The sequence below is a fragment of the Rissa tridactyla genome, chromosome 22 (genome assembly GCF_028500815.1).
Source record: "Rissa tridactyla isolate bRisTri1 chromosome 22, bRisTri1.patW.cur.20221130, whole genome shotgun sequence".
In the NCBI taxonomy this organism is placed as follows: domain Eukaryota; kingdom Metazoa; phylum Chordata; class Aves; order Charadriiformes; family Laridae; genus Rissa; species Rissa tridactyla.
In genome coordinates this window covers 2,591,025-2,618,433 of record NC_071487.1, presented here as the reverse complement: position 1 = coordinate 2,618,433, position 27,409 = coordinate 2,591,025, and the positions used below count along the sequence as shown (strand labels likewise).

Below are 27,409 nucleotides of genomic sequence, written 5' to 3'. Positions count from 1 at the left end.
TCGTGCCCTTGGGGGGCAGCGAGGGGTCTGACCCCCGAAGAGCCCGTCGGGGAGGATGGGAGTGTGAAGACACACGAGATGCCAGAGTCGAGCCCCAGCCCGGGCTGGTGGGAGCTTTGGGGTCACCCCCCTGTCCTGGCCAGCCCCCTGTGGCTGCTAGCCGGGGCTCGGGCCAGCCCCCGAGGGGGCAGAGGAGCCCGGAGGGTCTCACCCAGGTGTCACCTCAGTGGGGACCAGCTGGGTGTGGGGTCCTGGGGGGGGGTCGGGGTGAGGCTGGGGCCCCCCGGTGTCCCCCCGCTCGCCCGCTGAAGCTCGTGGTGGTGGCGGGGGCCCGCGGCGCTCTGCCCCATGGGTCCCCGGCAGCGATGGAGAGGCCGCGGAGCTTGGCCATTGCCAGCTCCGGTGGGGCCAGCGAGACCCGCGCTCCTGCTTCCGAGCCCCGCGCGCATCCCTTGGACCGTTATCCTCCAGGTCGTGAATGGAAGGAAAGGGATGCAGGCAGGGACGGGGACTAAGACGTGTTTATTTAATTATTTATTTATTTATTTATTCCTCTCCTTTTTAATTCCCCTCATCCCGTATTTGATCCATTGGGTGTTTTTCTCTGGGTCTTGAATGGAGGGAGAGGGATGCAGACAGGAACAGGGACTAAAACTTATTTATTTAATTATTTACCTATTTATTCCTCCCCTTTTTAATTCCCCTCATCCCATATTTGATCCATTGGATGTTTTCCTCCGGGTCTTGAATGGAGGGAGGGGGACGCAGACGGGAACGGGGGGACTAAGGCTTCCCTTATTTCTTCCTTTCTTTATTTATTCCTCCCCTTTTTAATTCCCTTCATCCCATATTTGCTTTCCAAGACCCCGGCCACGTCCCGGTGGGACTGTGCCGGGGGGGGATCCCGCGGGATGCAGCCGTCGGCACGCGAGCTCCTCCTGACCTGCCGATTTTCTGCTTTTCTTGGCATTTCCCTCCCCCCCACCCCCATCGACCTTGCTTTGTGTTTGGGGGGGTTTTCCGTGATTATTTTTTTATTTTTTTTTTTACCGACACGCGTGTGGCGGTGCCACCAGCCTGGCAGCATCTGCAGGCGTTTCCACCCCCGGCATTCCCAACGCCAGTATTCCCACCGCCAAAGCGTTACCAGGATCCCCGGAGTTTAAAACCATCACTCCATACTTTTTATTGGAATAGGGGAACGTGCTTTTATTTCAGCTCCTTCCCCACGCAACATACCCCACCCCCACCCCCCCCCCAAGGAATTAAACTTTGGATTTCAAGCTCTTTTGCACCAAATGTACAATCTCCTCCCCTGGCTCCGTTCCCTGGGGCTACCGACTTTGCCAAAAAGGCAAATAAATTGCAAGGGCCGGGGCTGGGGGCGGGGGGGTGGTTTTGTAAGGACCGAGGATGGGAGAGACCCGTTGGATCCTCCTCCCGGTGCATCCGGACCCTCTCCCCGCTCCGTCCGATGAGCGTGGCTAATTTCAGCCTAATTTCACTGGAAATATTCGCTGTTTCCCCTGATGGCGTCCGAAAGATTCGTTGTTTCCCCTGGTGTGTCCGCGATCGGGTTTTGTAGGATTATTTTTGATTTTTTTATTTTTTTTGCCTGCAGAAGAGGAGAAATTATTTGTATGGGGTTTATTTTTTTTATTTTTTTATTTTTTTCTTTAATGTTACACGGAGAGCAAAACTCTCCCATGTGCTTAGAAACAGATAAAGTGTTTAGACAGCAAATACAAATATTTCTGAGCACTCAGCCCGGCTACAGATATTTCTGCCTGTCCTCCGGCCGCATTTCTCCCCGTGTCTTCTAGTGGGTTTTTATTTCGACTGGCTCGATTTTTTTTTTTATTTATTTATTTATTTTATATTTTATTTTTAAAAAGCCCTACTTATATTTGCAGTAAAATAAAATCAGCCGAGCCTGACCCTCTAGAGAACTTGAAAAAAAAAATCCCAATTCTTCCCTTTTTTTTCCAATCCTGTTTCCACCGAGAGAAATAGAAAAAAAGAAAAAAGCCCCCAGACCTCGCGCCCTGCACAAAATCCAACCGCGACGAGATTATTTTGGCGGCTGAGGAGCTTTTTGCGGGTGCTGGGACGTCGGCATCGGCGGCGGCGTGTCCCCCCCCGCCGTCCCCGAGCCGGGATGCAGGGATGCGCTGCGGAGGTGGGGAGGGAGCCGAGGATCCCGGACCACCCCCCACCCCACCCCCCGCAGGACATGGGGGGCACAAGGCGAGGGCAGCAACCGGGTCCCTTGTTCTGCTGCAGGTGCCAACGGCGCATCCAAAAAGGAGTGGGTTTTTTTATTATTATTATTATTTTGCCCCTTTTTTATTTTTTTATTTTTTTTTTAATTATAAATTAGCCAACGTTGCTCGCCAGCGGTGACCCGGCCTCGCCGTGCCCAGTAGCCATCCCAGTCCTACTGGTGGCCCGGCGGGTGGGGAGAGCCGGGGAAGCTCTTTCCCAGCCCGCTCGATAATCCCAATTATTATCTGGTTTCTCCATCAGGGTTGCTTATTAAACTTGGCACCGCCGGCTCTGCCGTTCCGGCCGCCTGCCTCGGCGCAGGGATTTATCTCCTGCCGACTCGGGAAGGAAATTGAGTGGGGAAAAACGTGGGGCAGGGTCTGTCGTCCGTCCCGTCCTGTTCCCCCCCCAACCCACCCCGGGTCGGGGGGAATCCGTCCTGGGAGCTGATGGTGGGAGCTGGTCGCGGCTTTGGGACGCGGGAGCGACGATGTGCCCCGTCCCTGCGCGCCGCCGTGTCCGTCTCTCCGCGTCCCTCCCCGGCTCCGGGGCTGCGTATGGTGAAACCACCCCAATTCTGGAAAAAGGCGCTTTATTTCAGCCTTATTTGGCCGCGGGAGGGTTTTTTAAAAGAATATATAAGCGTTTGCTAAACAGCCGTTATTTTCCCCCTCGCCCTGAAATTAAAGGGAGCCTTTAATTGTTCTGGGTTAACGGTTGAACTTGATGATCTCAAAGGTCTCTCCCAACCGAAACAATTCCATGATTCTACATCAGCTTCCTCGCACCAGGAATATCGGCTTTTTCCGCGTTCGGCCCTTCCAGCTTGAATTCCCCCTGCTTCCCATGGCACAGATGCCCCTCGGTGCGCTGCTCACCGACGTTTCCTCTTGCCTTTCTTCTGCAAATTTTGGGGTTTTTTGTGTTTTTTTTTTTTTTTTTATTATTTTACCAAGACCGTTTGCCAAACCCAGCGCTGCCCATCCCCAATCCGGCCCTTGGGAAGGGGCTTCCCGCAAATCCGGTACCGATTCTCGGCACGGCGGCGGGGTTGGAGGTGCTGCTGGCGAGGATGCTCTCCCAAAGGAAGGGTTTCCCTCCCGCTGTTTGGTACTTGGGTGGGTGTTCGCCGGAATTTCCCATTGGAAAACTTGAAGGTGGGCGGTGGAGCGATCCCGGACCCCAGCGTTGGGGCGTCAAATCCCGACGGAGCTTCTCGGGGGCTGCGGTCGCCCCTCGCTGCCCTCCCGGGGTTGCCGAAAACGGGACCTGCCGCCTTTGGGGTGGGTGCCCCCCGTGGGTCAGCCTGGATCTACTTGTCCCCCCACCCCGAAAAACCAGGGGGTGCAGGGCTGGCGGGAGGCTCTGCCTTGGGGGGATTCACCCCATCGGGGACAGAAACGTCCCGGGGTCCCTCGAGTGGCTGCGTGTCCCCCGTGGCACCGGTCCCATGGAGGGAGTCCCATCGCCTCCTCTCTCCCCCCTCTTTTCCTCCCCCCACAGCGTCTTCCTTTGGTTTGTATCCCAGCTCCTCTTTCTGCTGCTCTTCCACCATTTTCCTGTATTTTAAAAAACCTGCGCAAAACCCCTATCTGCGTTTTCCTCCTCCCCATGGCGTCTGTTTGCTCGCCCCGCGCCGGGGGTCCCCGTTTTGGGGTGGGGGCTGTCCCCGGTCCCCTCCCCGCGCGGGGTGTTTTGGAGAGGACAGGGCGGGCTCCGAAATCCTTTATTTGGGGAAATTATTGTTATCCGAACCCTGCCAAGGTTCTTATCTCCGGGGCAGCCTCGTGCTTCAGGGCACGGTGTCCCTCTTGGAAATCCTCCAAGATTTTTTCCTTGGGTTTCCCGAGATCCTTCATGCCGGAGGATGCCGGAGACATCCCCCCAACCCCCGCCCCTGGCTCCGGCAGCACCGCGGGGCTGGGGATGGCGCCGCGGCTGTGCCGTGCCGTGTCCCCAGGGCTGGGGGTGGCTGTCCCGCTGCCAGCGGCGCCGCGTTGCGGTCGTACAACTGCTGTGGGACGCGGCACCAGCACGCGGCGATTCTGGCACCCGCTGCAAACGCCCGTCAATGGTGCTCCGGGTTTGGATTCCAAAGGAGAATCCAAACCGCTGCCCGGAATAGAAACGGCTTTTGGCTGCGGTCCCCGGCCAGCGCCGTCTCTGTTGGATTGTCTTGGTTTGGCCGGAGCCAGGCGGGCACACAGCGGGCCGTGTCCCCTGTTCCGTGTCCCCGCTGTCAGTGCTGTGTTCCCTGCGCCATGGCCCTGCCATCACTGCCGTGTCCCCAGTGTCGCTGCCGTGTCCCCTGTGCTGTGTCACCGGCATCACTGCCGTGTCCCCCACGCCATGGCCCTGGTGTCGCTGCCATGTCCCCTGTGCTGTGTCACCGGCATCGCTGCCATGTCCCTTGCGCCATGGCCCTGGTGTCGCTGCCATGTCCCCTGCGCTGTGTCACCGGCATCGCTGCCATGTCCCCCGCGCCATGGCCCTGGTGTTCCTGCCATGTCCCTTGCCCCGTGTCCCTGCTGTCACTGCCGTGTCCCCTGCACTGTGTCCCCACTATCACCGTCACCGCCGTGTCCCCTGCGCTGTATTTCCGCCGTCACTGCCATGTCCTCTGCCCTGTGTCCCCGGTGTCGCTGTGGTGTCTCTTGCGCCATAGCTCCGGCGTCGCTACCATGTCCCCTGCACCGTGGCCTCACCATCGTTGCCGTGTCCCCTACCCCGTATCCTCACCATCGCTGCTGTGTCTCCTGCACCATGTCCCCGCCGCTGCTGCCGTGGCCCCACCGTCGCTGCCGTGTCCCCTGCCCCGTGTCCCCACCGTTGGTGCCACATCCCCTGCGCCATGGCCCTGGTGTCACTGCCATGTCCCGACCATCACTCCCCTGTCCCCTGCCCCATGTCCCCACTGTTGCTGCTGTGTCCCCTGTGCCATGGCCCCGGCATCACTGCCGTGCCCGCGGGTGGAATGAAAGGCTAAAACCAGGGATGGGGGACGGGGAATGGGGATCACTCCCTGCTCCGGAGGTGGCATCGTGCCTGATGTTTGTCACCATGAATTGCCTTCGCCTCTGACCAGTGCCGGATTCCCGGCTCTCCCTGCGCGTGGTCCCTGTCCCTGCTGGATCTTAGAATCATTTAGGTTGGAAAAGACCCTTGGGGTCATTGAGTCCTTGGGATCATCTTGGGGTCGGTGGCTTTGAGGTCCAACCGTGGACCATCCGGGCTTTTCCCATCCCAGATTGTTCCTTCTCTGCCTTGGCTGCCTCCCGGAGCTCTTGGCGTTGGGTGGGAAGTGACAGCGGAGGGTGTTGGGGGCCTGGCGCGGGCGGGCGGACGGACGGACGGCAGCAGGAATCTGGACTCCAGAAAGCATTGCAAAGCTGAATAACAATAAATCACAATGTTGTCTTTTAAAATAGAAAGGTTTTGGATAAGGCGGCGGGCTGCTCTCGTCATTAAGACAGCGAGCTGGGTGTCAGCTCTGGATCCGCTTTCCAGCTCGTTACACGGAGACAAATGGCTTCCCCCCTCCCAGCCTCAGTTTCTCCGCTCTAAAGGTGAGGATCGCTGCCAGGGGCTAAATGAAGCAATTAATATTTGTAGAGCGCACGGAGGGATCGCGAAGGACGGGGCTCTCGCGGCGCCGCGTCCTCCTGCTCCGTGACGGCGCCGAGGGCCGGGAATTTCACCTGGGAGCCGGAGCATCCCCTGGCAGCTCCATCAACGCGGCGAGCGACGGTGGTGTCGGCTGCAAAAGCCCCTTCTCCGTGTCTGCTGGGTACAGGGATGGGCTGCAGCCCCCCCCCCCTGCCAGCCCCCAGCTCCTTCTGGGCTGGTTTGGGGACACGGTGGGGACACAGTGGGGACATGGTGCCCTGTGACAGGGACGTGGTGGCTCAGAGCCACGTACATCACACGGCCGAGCGTGTTTGGCTTTATTATGGCATCCCGCGGACACGGCCCTTCGCCGGGGGGTCCCTCGCTGCCCCGTGAGCAGGCATAAACCTGGTGTCACCAAAGGTCCCCGGTTGACGCCGAGAGTCCCGTCACTGGCGGGAGGGGAGCCCAGCTGGGTGGGTTTTTGGGTTTTTTTGGGTTTTTTTTTTTGGTTTTTTTCCCCTTAAACATTGTAATATTTGTTTCACCTTATAAATCACGGCGCCCGGGCTGCCTCGTCAGGGAGGATTTATGGGCGCCGGTGTAGCCGCGGCGAGGGGAACGCTCTTCCTGGCTTTAATGTTTTTCTAATGACTGCGAGGGGAGAGGTCTCCCCTGGCTGTAAATCCTACGGGGGGGTGGGGGGAGGATGTCGGTCCCCGGGGTGGGACGGACCCGTCCCGGTTGGCACAAGGTCCGGCATACGCCGGCAATGCCGCCCGGGGTTTTTCTCCGTGCTGGAAGGGGTTGCAGGGCTGGCAGGTCGGACCACGAGCCATCTTTTCCCGCTGGAAATCAGCAGAGTGAAATTGGGGAGGCGGGGGGGGGGGCGGAGCTCAGCCACCCCCGATGAGCTGAAAAAGGGGGTTTCCAAAGGTGGGTGGGGGTCCGGCAGCCCTGCTGAGCTGCTCCGGAGGGATGGAGCCCTGCCGTTGCCCTGGGCTAGCTCGGACTCGGACCCGCTCTGGTGGCCCGTACGGGCACCGGTGGAGCCGGATCCTGCTGGGACGCTTGGGCAGCATCCACACCCCCGCGGCGAGCGGCCCCCCTCAGCCTCCGAGGGGCAAAATGAGCCTCGTGGCCTGTTTAATTGCACTTTGCGTTCGCGCTCAGCCCGGGCCGGCGGCCGGGAAGGGGGTCTCTGCCCGTCGGGGCCCCGGCACACGGGGGTGACGGCAGCCCCGGCCCCTCGGCACGTTTGTCACTCGGTGTGGGGACACTCAAGGAGCCCGACCCAGGGCAAGCCGGGTCTTCCAGCTGGTGCAAACCAGGGGTGGGCTTCACTGTGACCCTCGAAGGCCGGTTTAAATCCCAGGAATCCCGCTTTCCCACCGCAGCAGCATCGGTGACACGCCGGGGACGTGGGAAAGCCGTTAGCCGGCTGCTAACGAATGCGGCTCTGAGGGCGAGGGGCCAAGGGGGCGCTGGGGGTGACGGTGAGGATGGGGATGCTCGGCCCTGGAAGGGCTGGGGGGACCCTGCCTGGGCTCCCCCTGTTCCCCAGGGACCCGGGCAGCTCCGGGGGGGTTTTTCCCTGCGCCGGCGCTGCCCGCAGCAGCACAAACGAACCAAGTAATTGGCAACATGGAAATATTTTGTGCTCATTAAGCAGCGGGAAGCGGCGGGTGAGGAAGCGGCATTCTCCGGCGCGGGCAGGGGCTGCCGGCGACCAAAACCCCACCGACCCCCCGGCTGGTAAACGGAGGTGGCGATTTTTGGCTGAGCCGGGACTGTGGCTGCTCCAGGGGCTGTGGAACCCCCCCTGGTGCTGGGGGGCTGCGGTGGGAATCCCTGCGCCCCGGCGTGCTGCGGGGTCCCGGTTGGGAGTCCCATGTTTGTGGGGGGCAGGAGCAGAGCTGGGGAGCCAAGGTGGGGGGTTCACAGCCGCCATACGGGGGGGCTGGAGCTGCCACCGCGTGTTTTCTCCGAACTGCCTTAAATCCCGCGTGGATTAAAACTCCAAACGGGGCATCTCAGGGGCGGCCTTTGAGCTCCCCGCGCTCCGGGGGGGTTTTGAGGGGAGCCCTGGGGTCCCCTCTGCTGCTGGCGCAGAAGCCGGGGGGGCGATCCGTGGGGTGATCACCCGCTGGGTGACCTTGACCCTGCGAAGGCCGATGGCCACGGGGCCGTCTGCTCCCTCGCCACCCCGGCATGGAGCATCCTCGGCCGCGCTGGTACCCGAGCACGTGCTTACGGCGGGGCCGGGGCTTCGCCATCCGTCCCCCCACCCCGAGAGACCCCCGGCGCGGTGCGGGGAGCGTCCGGCGGTGCCGCAGGCGGGAGGAAGCAGCTTTATGGCTGTAGTTAAAGTGACTTTATGATATTGTATCTGAACAATTGCCAGCTATTATCTGGATCGATGCTGCGTGATTGAGACACCGGTTGATAACCCAGCCGGGGCCTCTAATCGCTTTTAAACTGCGCAGGGTCGTTCGTGCTTTCGATAAAACCCCTCAGCGTTTTCTATTTTAGCTCTCTGTCTCCCCCACCACCCCGGCTCCGGGGGGTTTTTCCCCCGGGATTCTGTGCCGGGGCCGGGGGGGGGCTCTGCCTGCCGCAGTGGGTGTGGGGACACATCCCGGCTCCTGCCCCTCGAGTCACTGTTTGCCCGGGGTGGGGACGGGAGCGATGAGACCCCCTCGGGGTGATGGGGGGCTTCGGGGTCCTCATGGTCCCCCGGGTCCCGTCCTGCTGTGGGGTGGGAGGAGGGGGCGAGGGGAGATTTGGGGGTCCCCCCCCACCTTCGCCGCTCTCGCAGCGACCTTCGGGTGAGTCATGTCACCTCCGCGCGCTTCCTTTTCTGCAGCTGTAAAACGAGGACAGCGATACCTTTCCCACCTCGCAGAGGGGTTGGGAGGCTTAATTAGTTAATGTTCGTACAGTGCTTTGAGGATTAATTAATATTGTGACTCTAATTTTTTATTTTTTTTTTTCCCCGGTAGTAAAACGCCGCTTAAATATCTCCGTGCCCGTCCCTTCCTCTGTGACCCTGTAAAGCAAATCCTACCCGGGGACATCGCCAGGAGCCGGGCAGCCCTGTCCCTGGCAGGCATCATCTCCCCAGTGCCGAACTGGGAGGCCACTGGTATTGGCAGGAGACCCTGGGGCTGGTAGCCCCCGCGGTGGCCATCCCACCAGGGCTGTCCCAGAGCTTGGGCTGCAGCCCCAAAGGAGATCCCTCTCCTTTCCCAGGCTTTTCCCTGCTGGAATCAGTTTGTACATCGGGATTACGCCGCTGTCACCTCCCTGTGACCCTGCGCGTCCCTGCCCGGCCGGCTCGGCCACCTCTGGTGTTCCCATCCCCACGGGCTCCCCCTGCTCGAGGCTCCTGCGCTGTGGGAAACGGCTCCCAGCGAATCCCACCATCCCATCCAGCGTCTTGGAGGCTGCCGGACTCGGAGCGGGGCTGCGGGGACTGGCCGGGGGACGGCTCGGTCCCGGGAGGGTTGGGGGAGATGTCGTGCCAGCCAAAGCGCTGAGCGCAGGGCGTCAGCGCCGCGCAGGCACCAGCCCGGCTTTCCCCGTGAAAACAAGCTGTTGCGAGCGCGCACCTGCCTGGGAAGCTGCTGGCAGGCGCGGGAGGGCATTTTCTGGTATCTTAATTCCCGTATGCCATTAGTCAGATCGCTGACGGGCAGGTTTGGTTTCCTCCGAGATGATTTCTCAGCAGCAGCTCTGCTCCGCCACGCGCTCCTGCCTCCCTCCTGCTCCGCCGCTGGGAGCCACAGGGACGGAGACGCCGGGGATGGGGACGGCAGAGGGGTCCCGGGGATGGCGGTGGCAGAGGGGTCTTTGGGACGGGGATGGCAGAGGGGTCTCGGGGACAGTGGTGGCAGAGGGGTCTTCGGGACGAGGATGGCAGAGGGGTCCTGGGGATGGTGGTGGCAGAGGGGTCCCGGGGACGGGGATGGCAGAGGGGTCCCGGGAACAGGGATGGCAGAGGGGTCCCGGGGACGGGGATGGCAGAGGGGTCTTGGGGATGGCGGTGGCAGAGGGGTCTAGGGGATGGCGGTGGCAGAGGGGTCTTGGGGACGGGGATGGCAGAGGGGTCTCGGGGACGGCAGTGGCATCCCCACGACAGCATCCCCAGATGGCTTTTGGGGTGTCAGATGTGACAGCTGGGATTAGCTCAGCTCCGGTGCTGGGAGGGGATTGGGCACCTCTGGACCGTAGCTGGTGGGAGGCGAGAGCCGAGTGTGTGTCCCGGCTCCCCGTCACCCCCGCGAGCCCAGTCACTGGCACAAAACGGGGGCTTTTTTGCCATGTTTTGCGGTTTCCAAGAGGGGCTGGGGCTGGTGGGAGGGAGACTGCGAGAGGACGGTGCCGTCCCCGGAGGGGGTGGGCTGATGGGGTGCGATGGAGCCCCAGGGATGCAGAACCGGTGACAGCAGGAGCATCCCGGTCACTGGAGAGGACTGGGACCTGCGGTGGGGCGAGGAGGGGGGACCGGGGGGAGCCACCACCCTGGCACTGCTGAAGGGAGCCGGAGGAGAAGGAGCGTCCGGGCTGGAGGAGGTGGGAGAGGACGAGCCGGGAGGCTGCGGCGCTGCTCGGTGGCTCCTGTCCCCAGTTGTCACCCAAGGCGGCGCGGAGCTGTGGCGCTACGAGCAGGGGCACATGCTGGGGTGGGGGGGTTTGAGGCAGGACAGACTGACCGCAGCGACCCCCCCTGCCCGGACCCAGCTCCGTGCCGTTAATAACACCCCGGCAATTAAACTGGAACGAACGCATCGATAAAAATAACACGCCGTCCTTCCGCAGCGTGCTGCATCCCACGAGCTCCGAGGTGTTTAAAAACCCATTTAAAGCCGGATCCTGCCGTCGGAGCGGCGCGGGGTGCCCGGGGGTGGCACTGGGGTCCTGGGCTCCAGCCCTGACGATCTCCCTGCCTTCCCCAAGCGGGGAACGGCCCCAGTTTCCCTCCAGTCGAGCGACTGGTTTGCCGACTGCCAGGTTTTTTAAATAATACAAATTACACGAATTTTTAAATTTTTCTTCTTTCTAGAGTTGTTTAAGCCCCAGGGGCTGGTTTTCAGGCTTTTTTCCTCCGTGATGCGAAGAGCAGCAGCGCGTTCTTTTAATGGTATTTGAGATTCTCGCCTCATTGCAGGACTTTGGAAGCCTCGATGGGCTTTAAATAACGGGCGAGCGGGTGAACTCAGGTTCTGGCTCTTCAGACGGCGTTTCTGAGGTTTTCTTGCGGTTTTCCTCGCTCTGCTCTGAGGTCGGAGGGGCCAGAAAGCCACGGCCCTGCCCCGTGCGGGGACCCGCAGCCCTGGGTGCCCTCCCTGACGCCGGACGTGACTTGGAGCGGGGGCAGACAGGGATGTGGGGCTCCTGGTGTCCTTCAGGAGACCCCTCGGGAACGGCTTTGGCGGCGCCCTGCGTCCAGCGTTGCCTGGAGCCGCCTCCCAGCCCTTTCCCAACCCGCTCACACCCGGACATCGGAGCTGGGTCCTTCCAGGCTGAGGTTTGGGGGGGTTTTTTATGGCTTTGCTACCGTCTGCCTGGCACGGGGGGCAGCCAGCCTGGGGGGGCACCCAGCCCTGCTTCAGAGGATGCTCATGCGGCCGCCGTGGGGGAAACCTCCCGCCTGCGGGGTGACGCCCGGGGTGACTCCGGGGACAGGAGGTAGCTTCGTCCCAGCCCCCGCGGCAGCCCTCGGTGGGCTCCTGCCCCTTCCGTGAGCCCCGGGTGCCCGTCTCCCATTTTCCTTTGGCTGCGAGGATGCAGAGGGTGGCGGAGGGGAGCGCCGTGGCAGAGCTGGCGCTGCCGTGCCCGTGCCCTGCCAAGCTGCCCCGTCCCTCTGCCCGCCATCGCCACACCGGGGGCAATCCCTGTCCCGGCACCCGCGCTGCCCGTCCCCGCCACAGCCGGTGCGGGGCGGTGGAAGGGGCCTCCAAGCACTTTCCGGATGGGGGGAAGCGGTTTCCGGCTGCTGGGGGAAACATCTGGATCTAATTGATGCTCTGTGTGCCGGCGGCCGGGCCGGACCCGCTCCTACCGCGCGGCGTGATGGGAATCGCTTTGCTGTGGAGGGACCCGTCCTGGGGCTGGGAGCCCTGCCGTGTCCCTGTCCCACTGGGAGACCCACTGTGTCCCCGTCCCATCGGGAGCCGTGCCGTGTCCCTGTCTCATCGGCCCCGCTGTGTCCCCATCCACCGGGAGCTCCACTGGAAGCCCCGCTGTGTCCCCGTCTGACCAGGAGCCCCACCGTGTCCCCATCGCGTCATGTCCCCGTCCCATCAGGATCCCCACCGTGTCCCCATCCACTGGGAGCCCCACCGTGTCCCCATCCCATTGGGATCCCTGCCGTGTCCCTATCCACAGGGAGCCCGGCCGTGTCCCCGTCCCATCGGGAGCTCTGCCGTGTCCCCATCGCACCGGGACCCCCACTGCATCCCATCCACTGGGAGCTCTGCTGGGAGCCCCACCGTGTCCCATTCTGCTGTGTCCCTGTCCCATCGGGAGCCCCACTGTGTCCATGTCCCGCTGTGAACCCATCCACTGGGAGCCCCCCTGTGTCCCTGTCCCATTGGGAGCCATGCCGTGTCCCCATCCCAGCGGGACCCACACCGTGTCCCCATCCACCGGGAGCTCTGCTGGGAGCCCCGCCATGTCCCTGTCTGACCAGGAGCCCCGCCACGTCCCTGTTCCGCCATGTCCCCATCCTGCCATGTCCCCATCCCATCAGGATCGCCACCATGTCCCCATCCCATTGGGAGCCCTGCGGTGTCCCTGTCCTGGGGCTGGGACGCCTGCCATGTCCCCATCCACCGGGAGCTCCACCGGGAGCCCTGCTGTGTCCCTGTCCCATCGGGAGCCATGCCGTGTCCCCATCACAGTGGGACCCACACTGTGTCCCCATCACACTGTGTCCCCATCCCAATGGGAGCCCTGCTGTATCCCCATCCACTGGGAGCCCCACCATGTCCTCATCCCATTGGGAGCCCTGCCATGTCCCCATCCCAGCAGGACCGATGCCACAACGCCATCCCACCGGTACCCCCACCGTGTGCCCATCCCAGTGGGACCCACGCCGTGTCCCCATCCAACCGGCACCCCCACCATGTCCCCATCCCAGTGGGAGCCATGCCGTGTCCCCATCACACCATGTCCCCATCCTACTTGGAGCCCCACCATGTCCCCATCCCACCGGTACCCCCACCACGTCCCCATCCCAGTGGGAGCCATGCCGTGTCCCCATCACACCATGTCCCCATCCTACTTGGAGCCCCACCGTGTCCCCGTCACAGCGGGGCCCATGCCGTGTCCCCGTCCCATTGGGAGTCCCACTGCGTCCCTATCCCATCGGGATCCCCACCATCCTGCCCTGGATGTCCCCTTGGCCGGGTGGCATCACTCAGGGCTACCGGTGCCCATCCCCAGCGTCCTGCCGCCCCATCCCAGGCCGTGGCGGGGGGGAGCCTCTGCCCGTCCGTGCCTTTTGTCAGCCTCGGAAAAATTGACCTTGAAGCGCGCTGGAAGAGCCCTGCAGCTAATCGTGTTAGGAGGTGTCTGACTGCGGCTCCGCGCGGCTCTACCTGAGCGGCATTAGCAAGGGGGATGCGTCGGGCTCGCGGCGCCCCGGCTCAATAATTGATGCGTTTTTCTCAGCTCCCCCTTCCGTGAAAGGAAACCCAAGCGCCGGGAGGACGGCGGCTCCCGTGGGGTGGGGACGGGGACGGGGGAGCGACGAGGGGCTGAGGTGCCGGGCGTGATGCTCGGGGACGGCGTGGTGGTGGGGGGACGATGGGGATGTGCCAAGGGTGCTGTGACCCGCGGAGGTGGGAGCAGCCCCCCGGACACCCGGCCCAGCCTCCTCCCTCTCCGCCCGCTCTTTTTTTGGGGAATCCCTGCAGAAACCCTCGAAACCTGCGTTCCCGCGGGAGCACCGAGCATCCTCGCACCGAGCATCCCCCTCTTTCCCGACGGCATCCCCGGTTCCAGAGCCCAGCACCAGCCCTCGCTGCCCCCACACAGCCCCCTCGGCCGCCCCTGCTCGCCCCAGGGATCCCCATCACCCTCGGCCACCCTGGACCCTGGGGGGGGGACACGTTGTCCCCCGGTGTCCCCGCACCGGGCAGAGCTGCCTTTGCCTTGATACAAACCCTCTTCCCGCCTCCTCCCCTCTGCCTCTTCTGGGGTTTTTTGGGGTTTTTTTTTCCCCCTTTCCCCTCTTAGGAGAGCGCGCGGGGAAGGGGAGAAGATTTTAACCTTCTGCCTGGAACCAATTAAAAAGGTCTTTCCACAGAGACGAAAGTGCTCGTGCACCTTTGTGTGCTGCTGACGGGGGGAAGAAAGCGGAGGCGGCCTTTGAAGGGGGAGATGGAGGTCTCTCCGCTGGGACCCCTCCGGGCTTTCAAAGCCTGTGTTATTTCTTTATTTTTAAATAGCCAAATTAAAGTGACTCCCGCTTCCTTTCCTCCCCGTTAGCGCATCGTGCGGCGAGCACGTGGCCCCTGCCAGCCGGGGGTTGAGGGGGGGAGATGCGGCCCATGGGGCTGCCGCCGGTTGGTGCCACGCCAGGCACCGGCGCGATGGGTATGGGGGGGTGCGGGCATCCCAAAATCCAGCCTGGGACCCCTCCGGGATGGGGCAGAGCCCCCCTTCCTCCTCCCTGGGCTTGCAAATCCATTGGCAGGAGGCAGAGGTGGCCCTCGAGGGGGTGCTGGGGGTGGGGTCCTGGCTGAGCTGGGGCAGGGGCACGGTGGCCCCACGGCCAGGATGGTGGCCCCATGGCCAGGACGGTGGCCCCACGGCCGGGACAGCCCGCCCCCCAAGCTTGCCCCAGCCCCCCAGCACGCCGCCCCTTGAACTCAACCAGCCGAACGGATGAGTGGGTTTCTTCAAAGGGACAACCCCCCAACCCAAGACCTCTTGTGTGTCCCCCCCCCCACCCCATCCTCCCCGCCGCCCCCTCCCCATCTCGGTAAGACGCGGGTGAAAAGGCGGCAGAACAAAGCACAGGAAGGATTTGAGGTGGTTTCCGCACGGACCTGAATGTGGAGTTGCTCAATGGAAGAGGAGACGCCGCCGCTTTCATCCCCGCGGCCGCCTTCGGCCAAGGGGGCGAAGGGGTGAGAGCTGCCTCCCCCACGCCCCCCCCAGCCTCTTTTTTTTTTTTTTTCCCCCCTTTCTCTTTTTTTTTTTTTTCATATAGTCTCAGATTTATTTTTCCACAGTATAATTCTGAAAGACAGCGGAGTATGAATTATTCATTGACCCCTAACTGCCTTTGCATACAATCCTGGCCGGGGGAGAGTGCCCGTGTCGAATGCATTTGTGTGCAGAGCTGGGCCAAAGTGAATTGAAATCAATTTTTAAGGTTTTGGGGGGAGAATTGGGTGATTTTGGGGCTGGGGGGGGTGGCGGGCGGGCACTGGAGCATGTGGGTAGATGAGTGGGATGGGACCGGAAAGTTTCTAGTGGGGAATTATTCCCTTCCCAGAGCTGCCGGGTGGCGAGGCTGGGCTGCGGGTGCTGCCGGGGTCCCGGGGGGGTCCCGGAGGGGGGACGCGGGCGCTGCTGGCTGTCCCCAGTGCTTGGGCACCAGGTCCAGGTCTCGTGTGCATCCGGAGGGGCTCTGGGGACGGAGCCAGGCTGGCGAGGGGCGGCCGCCGTGGGGGTCCGGCTTCGTCCGTCGCTGCCCGCATGGAGGGGCCCATCGCGGTCCTCGGTGCTGGCGCACGTGGCTCCTGGGCGAAAAAATAAAAAAATAGCCTTTTTTTTTCTAAATTTCTCCCATTCTTAGATGCACCTGTAGCCTGGCTTGACATGGGAGGCGCGGCTGGGAAGGGGGAGGGATTCCCCGGAGAGCGGGATGGCTTCGGCGGGGAGAGCTGCGTTCATCCCCGTCCTGCCGCCCCCTCGTCGCCCCCTCTCCCCCCGCCGGCCCCTGGCATGGCGGTGCCCGGACCTTGACGTCGGCCACCAAAACCCGCCAAGGGGACGAGGGGGGAACCCCCCCTGCCCCTACCCTGGGCAAGGCTTTAATCTGATTAGTCTTGGAGTGAATGGACAAAGAGAAAGGGCTTAAACCCCAGTGAAAGGAGCGGGGAGGGGTGGGGGGGGTCGGTGGGGGGCGTCGTGCCCTGGGAAGTGGGGACCCTGGCCCATCTCGCCAAATTAGGTCAAATTCGGCCGGGGGAACACGAGGGGAAGGAATAAGGGAGGGAAAAGAGCCAGGCGAAGAAATACGCGTGGCTCTGTTGGATCTGTGACACCACCACCCCCCCGCCTCAGGGCTGGCGATGGCGACCCCTGACCCCCCCGCCACAGCTGCTTGCCCCCTCCCCTGCCCGGGGGTCAGGGTCCCCGCTGCCCCCCGTCCTCGCGCGGTGGCGGAGGTGCCGGGGAGGAGCCCCCCCTCGCTGTCCCCTGCACCGCACGGTCACCTTGGATGGGGTGAGGGGCTTCTTCCCTGTGCCCCCCACCCGCGACCCCCTGTCTGCCGCCGAGCTGGGTGTTGGGGGGGGGCCAGTGGCAGCCCCTGGCCCGGTGAGCATGGCTCAGGCGCCGCCATGCCGATGAACGGCGGCACCTCCGGACGGGTTGTGGCGCGGACGGCGTTTTCCTCCCATCGACGCACAGAGGGGCTGATTCTGGGCTGGATTTTTTTTTTTTTGGTGGGGCAGGGGGGAGATGATGGAGCCCCGATGGGCAAACCCGGCAACCAAAGCGCGGTGTGTTGCGGGACGGGCGGTTGCAGCCGTCGGCGTGTGCCACGGCTCTGGTGCCGGTCGCCATCGGCAGCGGCACAAGCGGCTCCTTGTGCGGGAGGAGGGTTGGGAAGACACCGAGGTGCCATCGGCATGGCCGGGAGGGTCACCCAGCCCCGGGCACGGTCGCCGACTTCCCCCGCGGTGCCTCGGGGCTGGAAAAGTGGGAGCAAAGCCTGGCCGGGAGTCTGCTCCCCCCGCCCCGGTCCCCTCCGCGGGGGTGGCCGCCCTCCCCTCCATCCTCTTCTCCATCCCATCGATCCTCGTCCCCGATCGATGGGCGCTTCCCCGGGGGCGCGGGGCGGTGCTGCCCGGCCGGGCGGGCAGGCAGGGAGGGAGAAATGGCTTTTCGCAGAGCCTTGAGCGGGTTCCAGCATCGATCTCTCCCGCGAGAGAGAGCAGAGCCTCGTCACAGATCAATTAGGCCAGTCATTAGCCGTGCCCCAGAGCGAAGCTCGGTGGGGAGCTGGAAGGGGGAGTGGGGGAAACGCCGGGCTGGGAGGAGGTGCCCACCCACCACCGCCACTGCCCCCGGCAGGGCTGGAGCCACTGGAGGGGGTCCCCCGGGTGGGGACATCCCGGCACGCCGAGGCTTCGGGAGCTGCCGAGCACCTGCATCGCACCCCCAGCACGCGTGGAGCCCTCTGTGCCTCAGTTTCCCAGCTCAGAGGCTCTACCCGGCGGGAGCGAGGGACTGGCGGTGGTCCCGGGGCGGGGGGGGGGCTGCGAGAGCCTCGTGGCAGCCCCATGGCCGGGGTTGGCTGCGGCTGCGCGGCAGCAGCATCCTCCTGAGGGGGAAAGTTTGTTTTTAAAGCATTTCGGAGGCCATTGGGGTGACCGGAGCTGGGCCAGGGAGCGGGAAGGGGCTGGGGAGGAGCGTGGCCAGGGACGCCGTGGGGGTGTCCCGGGAGATGACAAGTGACGCGCGGCGTTTGCGGGCGCCCGGACATGTGTCCGTCCCGGCTTAGGGAAAACAGCCCGTGGGAGGCCCCCGCGGGGACCGGGACCTTGGCGAAGTCATTGTCCCTTTGCCGGGAGGGACACCAGGCAGCGCCGCGTGGCCCAGGCCACCCAGGCGGCCGCGCGGGGGCTGGACGGGACCCCCCGGCTGGGGACAGGGAGACGGGGAGCCCCGGCTCGGGGACGGGCACCCCGGGGTGCGGGAGCGCGGGGAACGGGAGGAGCGATGCTCTGGGGGGTCGTGGAGGGGAGCGGGACGAAGGTGCCTCTCGGGGCTTGAATTTCTAAGCCCCTGAAGGACCCGCAGGTCCTTGTCATCCGCGCGGGGACACGTCGGGCGGCGCTGCCCGCGGTTCCTCTGCGTTTGAGCGACCTCTGCCAACCCCCCAGAGACGGCGAGTGCCCCCGCGTCGGTGTGCTTGCCCCCTGGTGCCCATGGGGTGCCCGGTGGCCACGGTGTCCCGAGGGCAGCGCTGGCTCATCCCAGCGCCCGTCCCGTCTCCGGCAGCTCACCAAGCAGCGACCCTGGGGACCAGAGGGGACCCGGGGGTTGTCTGGACCGAGACCCTCTGTCCCCGCCGTCCCCCCAGGCCCAGCAACCCCCAGTCTCATCCATTTCTTCCCCCCCCCAGCAACTCGCGGGTTTGTGCCTGGCCAGGAGCACAGGAGGGGATGGAGGGAGCAGCGTGGCACGGCGTTTGGCACCCAGTGTGGCGCAGCGTGTGACATCCACCCTTCGAGCCGCTGCCCCGCCATCCTCCCCGCCTCCTTCGGCCAAAACGCGGCTGGAGAGAGCGAAGGCGAACGCCGCAAACCCTCGGGATTGGGGAGGAATGACCCGGAGCGGGTACCGCCTGCGACAGCCGCCGGCCCGGGAGCTGCAGCTTCTAAGAAACAGAAAATAAGGAGGGTTTCAGAAAAGAAAGAAAAAAAGAAAAAAAGTTCCCCGATTACATCTGGTGAAGTGACAAATCTGCCAGGCAGGTGATTATTCTGTGTACGGACGTGCCGAACACAGATGCTGATAGGATTAAAGGGGAAGGGGAGGCGGGGGGAGCTCACCCTGTTAAACCAACACCTGATAAAAGAATAAACCAGCCGGAGGAATAAATTGCCTGCGCTGCCAAGGTCGTGCGCTGCCGGTCCCGCTGCCGCCGTAGCGGGGAGGGGACAGCGTCCGGGCTCCTCGGTGAGGTGGCCGGCAAAGAGTCATGTGTGTGCGTCCCCCCGCCGTGCCCGGGCACCCGTCGGCACTGCCGCAGCCCCCGCTCCCCGGTGCGCCCGTACCCGGCATGCCCTCGGCTGCCTGGTTGCTTTCCAGGCACGTCCCGGGCATCCCCTTGGGATGGCGCAGAAAATTAACAGCAGTTCAGATCTGAGGAACTTTATGACACGTGTATGATAGGACTGAACCAGGGCGTAATTGAATGACGGATGAGCTTCCAAGAGCCACATTTCCAGGGAGTAATGAAAAATAGAAGTGCTATTGACTAAAGGAGCTTTCGGCGGCCGGGCGGCGCGGCGCGGGATGAGCCGGCTGCCGGCAGGGGGAATGCATCAATACGGCAAGTAATAGCTCAGTTATTATAACTCTGGAAATGTCATTCAGGCCTAACCAGAGAACACTAGCTATTAACTAGCCTTAAACAGAAAGCACCAGGCGGGGAGGCCGAGCTGGGAGCTCCCGATAATTATTTTACTTCTTTTCATGGCTCCGTCGCTTTTTTTCCATTGCGGGGGGCCGGGCCTGAGCGCGCCTCCCCGCCGGCAGCGGCCCCGGGGGTCCCTGCGCCTGCCCGCACCCGCTGCACTGCCCGCGTCCAGCCAAGCTGAGCTCCCCAGCGCTGCTGCGGGGCAGGGTCCCCGTTGCACCCCCGGGGTTTGCCCCTGCCCGCTGCCACCTGTCCCTCGTGGGGCGGCGTGCAGTGGGATGCTGGTGATGCTCTCGCCACCTGTGGCCACGAGCTCGGGGCTGAAGCCCTCGTGCACACATCCCTCCCCACGTGTGCATCCCTCCTCGCATCCCTCCCTGCATCCCTCCTCGCATCCCTCCCCACGTGTGCATCCCTCCTCGCATCCCTCCCTGCATCCCTCCTCGCATCCCTCCCCATGTGTGCAACCCCCCTTGCATCCCTCGCTGCATCCCTCCTTGCATCCCTTCCCGCATCCCTCCCTACATCCCTCCCCATATCTATCCCTGCATCCCTTTTTGTATCCCTCCCCGCATCCCTCCCCACACGTGCAACCCTCCTTGCATCCCTCCTTGCGTCCCTCCCCACAGGTGCAACCCCCCTTGCATCCCTTTCCGCATCCCTCCCCATATCTCCCCGCATCCCTTTTTGCATCCCTTCCCACATCCCTCCTCGTATCCCTCCCTGCATCCCTCTCTGCATGTGCATCCCTCCTCGCATCCCTCCCCATGTGTGGATCTCTCCTTGCATCCCTCCTGGCATCGCTCCCTGCATCCTTCCCTGAATCCCTCCTTGCATCCCTCCCTGCATCCCTCCTTACATCCCTCCCCTCCCTATATCTCTCCCTGCATCCCTCTCCACGTGGGCATCCCTCCTCGCATCCCTCCCCATGTGTGGATCCCTCCTCGCATCCCTCCCTGCATCCTTCCCTGCACCCCTCCTCGCACCCCTCCCCGTGTCCTTCCCTATATCTCTCCCCGCATCCCTCTCCGTGTGTGCATCCCTCCTCGCATCCCTCCTTACATCCCTCCTCACATCCCTCCCTGCGTCCCTCCTTACGTCCCTCCTCGTATCCCTCCTTACATCCCTCCTCGCATCCCTCCCTGCGTCCCTCCTTACATCCCTCCTCGCATCCCTCCCTGCGTCCCTCCTTACATCCCTCCTCGTATCCCTCCTTACATCCCTCCTCGCATCCCTCCCTGCATCCGTCCTTACATCCCTCCTCGTATCCCTCCTTACATTGCCCCCCGCATCCCTCCCCGCATCCCTCCCCGCATCCCTCCCCGCATCCCGCCAGCGCCTCCGCCGCCAGGCAGATCCACGGCAGAGATGTGATCTGGGCTCGCAGCTTGGCGGTAGCGGGGCCCCGCGCACCGCGGACCCCTGAGGTGTAATGGAAGCCTGTGGGAGAGTATCGAGTGAACCTAAATGGATTTTCTCCATTAACGCAGACCCATCAGCCAGTTAGCAGCTCCTCGGCGCGCAGCGCTCTGGGGCTGCGGTCGCAGCGGCTGGCACTTAACGTGCTCTCCGCCGGCGCGGCCGACATCTGCTGCCGCAACGCAGCACCCACCCGCCGGCACCCCCGAGACGGGCTCCATCCCGCCCTCCCCGCTCCGCCGGCGCCCCCTCCCCGGCCCTCCACGACGGGCACCTTCCCTCCTGCTTATGGGGCCATCTGGCTTCGGAGTGCCCTTTTTGGGGGGATGACGTGCCCAGGGGAAGGATGGTGGGACACAGGGGGGGTTCCAAAGCCCAGCCTTACGCCCAGTGTCCCCCCGTCCCATCCCGCCATGGGGGGGGGATCCCGTGGTGGGGAGGGGGGACAGCGGGGAGAGGAAGAGGAGCGGAGGGCTCTCATTCCCGCACACAGCCCCTACCTGCTTTGCAAGTCAGAGTTCATCATTAGCCAGGAAATAATTAATTGTTGGGCAGACAAAAGGCACCGCTCGGCCCCCCCCGGGGACCCCGTCAAAGGGAGCTGTCAGGGGCTGGCGTGATAAATTACGGCTCCGCAGCCCGTCACCGTCAGGGCTGGGGGGAAACGTCCCGCCTTGTCCTTTTGATGGGGGGTCACCGCGGGTCTGGCTCCCGCCTGACATCCCCCGGGGACACCGGGGTGGCCCAGGGTGGGCGAGGGGCTGGGGGGATGAGCGGGCAGGTCCCTGCCCCGTGCCATGCTTCTGCCTGCCGCGTCCGTCCTTCCAAGCCGTGTCCCTCTGTCCGACCCCGAGCGCCCGCCGTGGCGTCCCACCGGGTGCCGGCGGCGCGTCGGGCGGCCGATTTCCACCTCATCGGCATTTTCGCGGTGATTGCGGGGCCAGTGCTCGCCCCAGCTCCCGCCGATCAAATTACCGCGGCCGCGCTGGCCGGCAAATGCGCTCAGCAATCGCTCCCACCACTGGCGTGAAATTTCCTGCGAATTAAAGTGTTGCAAGGTTAAAGAGTCACCCGCGAGCCCCGTCGCCCCCCCCGGCCACCGCCTGGGACTGAGATGCCGCCGGAAAATAAAGTGGCCGACGACTGAAATAATGCAGTAGTACGTGTTCATCCGTATTCGTTTGTGTGTCTTAAAGTGGGACGAGGAGGGATCTCCTGGGTCGCTGCCAGACCCGCACCGTGCGGGATGGTCCAGCCCTAGGATGGGGAAACTGAGGCACGGCGGCAGCGGCTGCTGCACCGGCGTCGCGGCAGGTCTGTGCCACGTCCTGGTCGTGGCTCCGGGGTGAGACCAACGGATCCGCTGAGCACCAGGGTGGTTCGGCTCAGAGACCCTCCGGGTGCCCTTTGCAGCTGGGGGGCTTGGGGTGCTGCTGCCGCCCGTCCCGCCGCCGCGCTGGGCCGGGGTGTGTGTCCCACGCTGAGTACGGGCTCAAGGGACCCACAGGTGATGGCAGCGGCGGCCTTTGGGGAAGAGCGAGGTGGTGGCTGTCACCCGGCAGGGACCGACGGGCTGCTCCGAGCATCTCCCTCCAGCAGGGAGGGTGGGACCCGAGGAGGGACTGTCCCTCGCCCCTGCGACAGTGCTGCTGTGGCAGGGAGGTGACAGCGGATGGGACGAGAGGCTGGCATCGTGCCGTGGGGCCAAGCGCCGATGGCCGTGGTGCTGGGGACTCTGCCTTAACGAGTGTCGGGGCTCGGCAGTGCTAACGAGGTCAGCCCCGGGGGATGTTTACCCCGTCCCCCTGCGGGAGACCCCCGAACGGGCGCCTTGATCTGGCTGTCCCGGCGGGCTGCGGCGCAGAGCCGGCGCGGGCGGCGGGGGGCCCGGCTGTCGCCGGCAGATAACCCCCAGCGGCTCCCGTCCCGCGCCCGTTATCAGCGCCCGCCCGCGTCGCCAGACATGTTAATTAGGGCGCTCAGCGTGAGCAGCCGGAGCACGTATGAGCACGCGTGGCCTCGTGCACGGGCTGGCACATGTCTGGCGTCCGGCTGGGAGAGACGTGTCGGGCCCGATGGCTGCGGGAGCTCCGGCGTGTCTGGGGGGACATCCGTGTCGGGCTGGGGGTCTGCGGGGCAGGGCGTGCATGGACGCACGCGTGTCGGGCAGGGTGTGCAGGGATGCACGCGTGTCGGGCAGTGCGTGCATGGATGCACATGTGTCGGGCAGGGTGTGCAGGCATGCGCGCGTGTCGGGCAGGGTGTGCATGGGGCAGGGTGTGCATGGACGCACGTGTGTCGGGCAGGGTGTGCAGGCATGCGCGCGTGTCGGGCAGGGTGTGCATGGGGCAGGGTGTGCATGGACGCACGTGTGTCAGGCAGGGTGTGCAGGGGTGTTCGTGTGTCGGGCAGGGTGTGCAGCGGTGCACGCGTGTCGGGCCGGGTGTGCATGGGGCAGGGGGTGCGTGGATGCACATGCGTTGGGCAGGGTGTGCCCAGGTGAGGTGCTGGGACGGGTGTTCATGGATGCACGCGTGTCGGGCAGGGTGTGCATGGGGCAGGGGGTGCAGGGGTGCACACACATGTCGGGCAGGGTGTGCATGGACGCACGCGTGTCGGGCAGGTTGTGCAGGGATGCATGCGTGTCGGGCAGGGTGTGCCTGGGGCAGGGTGTGCATGGACGCACGAGTGTCAGGCAGGGTGTGCATGGGTGTACGTGTGTCGGGCAGGGTGTGCATAGACGCACGAGTGTCAGGCAGGGTGTACAGGGGTGCACATGTGTCGGGCAGGGTGTGCAGGGGTGTACGTGTGTCAGGCAGGGTGTGCAGGGGTGCGTACGTGTCGGGCAGGGTGTGCACAGGACAGGGTGTGCAGGGATGCACATGTGTCGGGCAGGGTGTGCATGGATGCACGCGTGTCGGGCAGGGTGTGCCTGGGGCAGGGTGTGCATGGACGCACGAGTGTCAGGCAGGGTGTGCAGGGATGCACATGTCTTGGGCCGGGTGTGCACAGGACAGGGTGTGCATGGAAGCATGTGTGTCGGGTGGAGTGTGCATGGACACACAGGTGTCAGGCAGGGTGTACAGGGGTGCACATGTGTTGGGCGGGGTGTGCAGGGGTGTACGTGTGTCGGGCAGGGTGTGCATGGACGCACGAGTGTCAGGCAGGGTGTGCGTGGGTGTACGTGTGTCGGGCAGGGTGTGCATAGATGCACGAGTGTCAGGCAGGGTGTGCAGGGATGCACATGTCTTGGGCCGGGTGTGCACAGGACAGGGTGTGCATGGACGCATGTGTGTCGGGCGGGGTGTGCATGGACACACGGGTGTCAGGCAGGGTGTACAGGGGTGCACATGTGTCGGGCAGGGTGTGCAGGGGTGTACGTGTGTCAGGCAGGGTGTGCAGGGGTGCGTACGTGTCGGGCAGGGTGTGCATGGATGCACGAGTGTCAGGCAGGGTGTGCAGGGGTGTACGTGTGTCGGGAAGGGTGTGCATGGACGCACGCGTGCCGGACAGGGTGTGCAGGGGTGTACGTGTGTCGGGCAGGGTGTGCAGGGCTGCGCACACGCCGGACCGTGGCAGACTGTGATGTGGAGAGCGCGGGCGGCCTCCCCTCCTCTCGCCTCCCCGCCGGAGCCGGTGCCCCTCTCACCTTTGCTGTCAGCCGCCACCGTAAACACCTTCTGCCGCCGGCTCTGCCCTCTCCGGAGCCATCTGGCCGCCTGCTTTTGCAGAGCTCCGCTCGCCCTCCCCTCGCCCTCTCCCTGCTCCCTCCAGGACCTTCAGCCCCTCTGCCTGCTCCCTGCTGGCACCAGGGGGGCTCTGGGTCCCCAGCGAGACCCCCGCCCTGGCACTGCCGTGTCCATCCCGCCGTGACCGTCCTACCGTGTCCATCCCACCGTGCCCATCCCGCCATGCCCATCCCGCTGTGCCCATCCCGCCGTGACCGTTCCGCCGTGTCCATCCCACCGTGCCCGTTCCGCCGTGTCCGTCCTGACGTGTCCATCCCACCGTGCCCGTCCCACCATCCCCATCCCACCATGCCCATCCTGCCGTGCCCATCCCGCTGTATCCATCCTGCCGTATCCATCCTGCCATGTCCGTCTGGCCGTGACCATCCCACCGTGCCCGTCTTGCCATGCCCATCCCGCCGTCCCCGTCCCGCGGTGACCATCCTGCTGTCCCTGTCCTCCTGTGTCCATCCTGCCATGCCCATCCCGCTGTATCCCTCCTGCCATGCCCATCCCGCCGTGCCCCGGCGTCTCTCCCGGAGCAGCGTGGCGAGCCGTGGCCGCAGGACTGCCGGCACTAACACAATTACCGTTACACTTTCCAGCCGCCGTCTCTCTCTCTCTCTCTCCCCGACAATGAATTTCTGATCTGATTAAATTTGCGCGGAGCTCGGCTGCGTGCACGGCTGTCTGCCGCCATCCCTGGAGCCGGGCGGGCGCGGGCGCTCCCCGGGGAGGGCGAGGGGCAGCCGCGGCCGGAGACACCCCCCCCCCCCCCCCGATGCTGTCCCGCCAGAGAGGAGCGGAGCGGGCACCGAGGGCTGGCAGCGAGAGATGCCGTTGCATTCAGGATTCCAGAGGCGAGCGGCTCCTTGGGCCTTGGGAGCCGGGAATCGCTCTGGCAGCGATGCCGGTGCCGGGGCACGGGGGCAATGGCCAGCCCCGCTCGTGGCCACGGCCCTGTGGGCGCAGACGGTGCTGCCAAAAGCATGCGGGGAAGGGGCCGAGCGTGAGCGGGATGCCAAGCGTGAGCGGGATGCCAAGCGGAGAGGACGGGGCCGGTGCTGGGCTGCGGATCCGGCGGGATTTGGGGGTGCCGTGGGCAAGTGGCTGGCACCGAGGGGTGTCAGGGCAGGGAGGTCGGGGTGGGGGTCCCAGGGTTGGCCAAGCGAGGGGCATCGGGACCGTTCGCCCGCGTCTTGCCCCTCAGGATCTCACCCGTCCCCAGCCCGTGGACTCGTGGCCAGCGGCGCTGGGTGGCCGCAGAGGCTGGGCTGCAGGAGGGGGAGCTGGAGGGGGGACCTCTGGGCGCCTGGCTTTATTACCGAGTTTAACCTACAGCCTTCCTTACATGCCACAGTGCCCGTAACTAGTGCAGAGGCTGCTTTTATGTGCAAATGAGCCTTTTTTTTTTTTAATCTTTGACAGAGAATGTGCCGTGTTTACATAACAGAGGGCCCCGGTACTCTGGAGAGGGCCACTGACAGCGCTGGCAGGAGATGTTAAGAAAGATCTAACATTTCTGATCTCTGTTTAGCCAGAGGCGCTGGGAGGCAGGCGGGAGCAGCAGGGGAGGGTGGCTCTGGGGTGCTGGGGCTGGGGCGGGGGGGGGGGACGCTGATAACAGCCCGGTTGCCACTGCCCCGGGGTCTGGGGAGGGCTCCGGGGCCGGGTTGGTGGGGACGGGGACGTGGGGACCATCACCTGTGGCGGCGGGGATGGATGGGCAACGATGGACCGGTGACGGGCAGGCCGTGGGGATGCGGTGACGCCAAAGGCTTGGGGACCCTGGGGGTCCCCGTGCTGGGCTGGAGGTTGTAGAACCCTCTGGGGGGTCCCCAGCCCCACGGCCGTGGGGTGGAGGCTGCCCTTCCTTTACCCTTCCCATCCCCTGGGTGATGCTCCCCGAAGTCCAGGAGCGTCTGGCAACTCTGGGCGGACCAAAAGGTGGTGGCGAAGCCAAAAGCTGGTGGCAAAGCGCTGCCTTCGGTGGCGGTCCCTGGGGAAACGGGGCTCCCGGTGCGGTTGCCTCCGTCCCCTCCGGGGCTCCTGGTCCCGCTCCCCTTCGGCAGCATCTTGGCAGGGGACGGGTCTGGTCGGGATAAACCCTCCCCACGTCCCTCCCCGAGCCGCTGTCACGCTCCCCGGGGCGCCGGCGAAGAGAAAAACTCCTCCTGCCAGGTTAAGTGGAAAAATGACCAATATCCTAAGGCCCGCCAGGTTAAAACGCATTAATTCAGGATAGTCCGTTAATGGCAGTATTGATTAGTCTCGGCGCTGGGCTAACGAGCAGCCATGTTAATGAGGGACGAGCGGTGTGAATCGCGGCAGCAGCTGGTGCGGTCCCAGGGAGCTTCGGTTGGGGGGGTGGGGGGGTGACGGTAGAGCACCCCAAAAAAGGGCTGCCCTGCGAGGACCGGCTTCGCTTGGCCGGGGAGCGGGTTCGTCCTTCCCGGATAGGCTCTGGCACATGGAAAATAGAGTATTCCTGTGCCAAAAATACAGATTTCCGATGAACACCTGTGTTTTTTACCGGACAAGTGAGTGACCTCGTGAGCCCAAGGAAAACCGCTCTGTTCCACGCCGGCACGGCAGGATCAGTGACCAGGATGCGTCCTCCTGGCTCGGTGGTGCCGTCCTTGGTCGCCAGCTCCCGTCTCCTCAGCGCCGGTGTTAAAAGCTCTGCCTCCTCCGGGCACGGCTGGCAGAAAAACGCGCGCGGCCGGGAAAAGCTCCGGCTGCCCTCTGTGGGAGGCGCGCGGGCGGGAAGGGATTTCCAAGGCAAAAAGCAAAATTCCGCGGCAGGTTCCCAATCGGAATCGCAGCCTGGAGCCCAGCATGGGGACAGGGAGTGAAGCAGCCACGGCTCTTTCCTGAAAAGCTGCTCATTTTTTGAACTCTCTTGCTTTTTTCTTCTGTTTTTTCTCCTTGAAAATACTTGAAAGCCCAAGTTTCTTTCCCCTTTTCCCACCAGCTCTCCCTTTCTCTGCCCCCCCCC

At 64.1% G+C, this 27,409-nt stretch overlaps 1 protein-coding gene across 2 annotated transcripts in view; it reads left to right on the top strand.

Moving 5' to 3' along the window:
* EFNA2 (ephrin A2) overlaps positions 1-27,409 on the top strand; it is a 90,845-nt gene that overhangs the window by 42,713 nt on the left and 20,723 nt on the right. The window contains exon 1 of one of the 2 annotated variants that reach the window (XM_054181738.1): positions 5,718-5,831. The exons of the other annotated variant lie outside the window; for it this stretch is intronic. The gene's annotated coding sequence lies outside the window, so the exon portion shown is untranslated. Of the gene's footprint in view, positions 1-5,717; positions 5,832-27,409 lie in introns of those variants that run through there. 2 annotated transcript variants of the gene reach the window in all.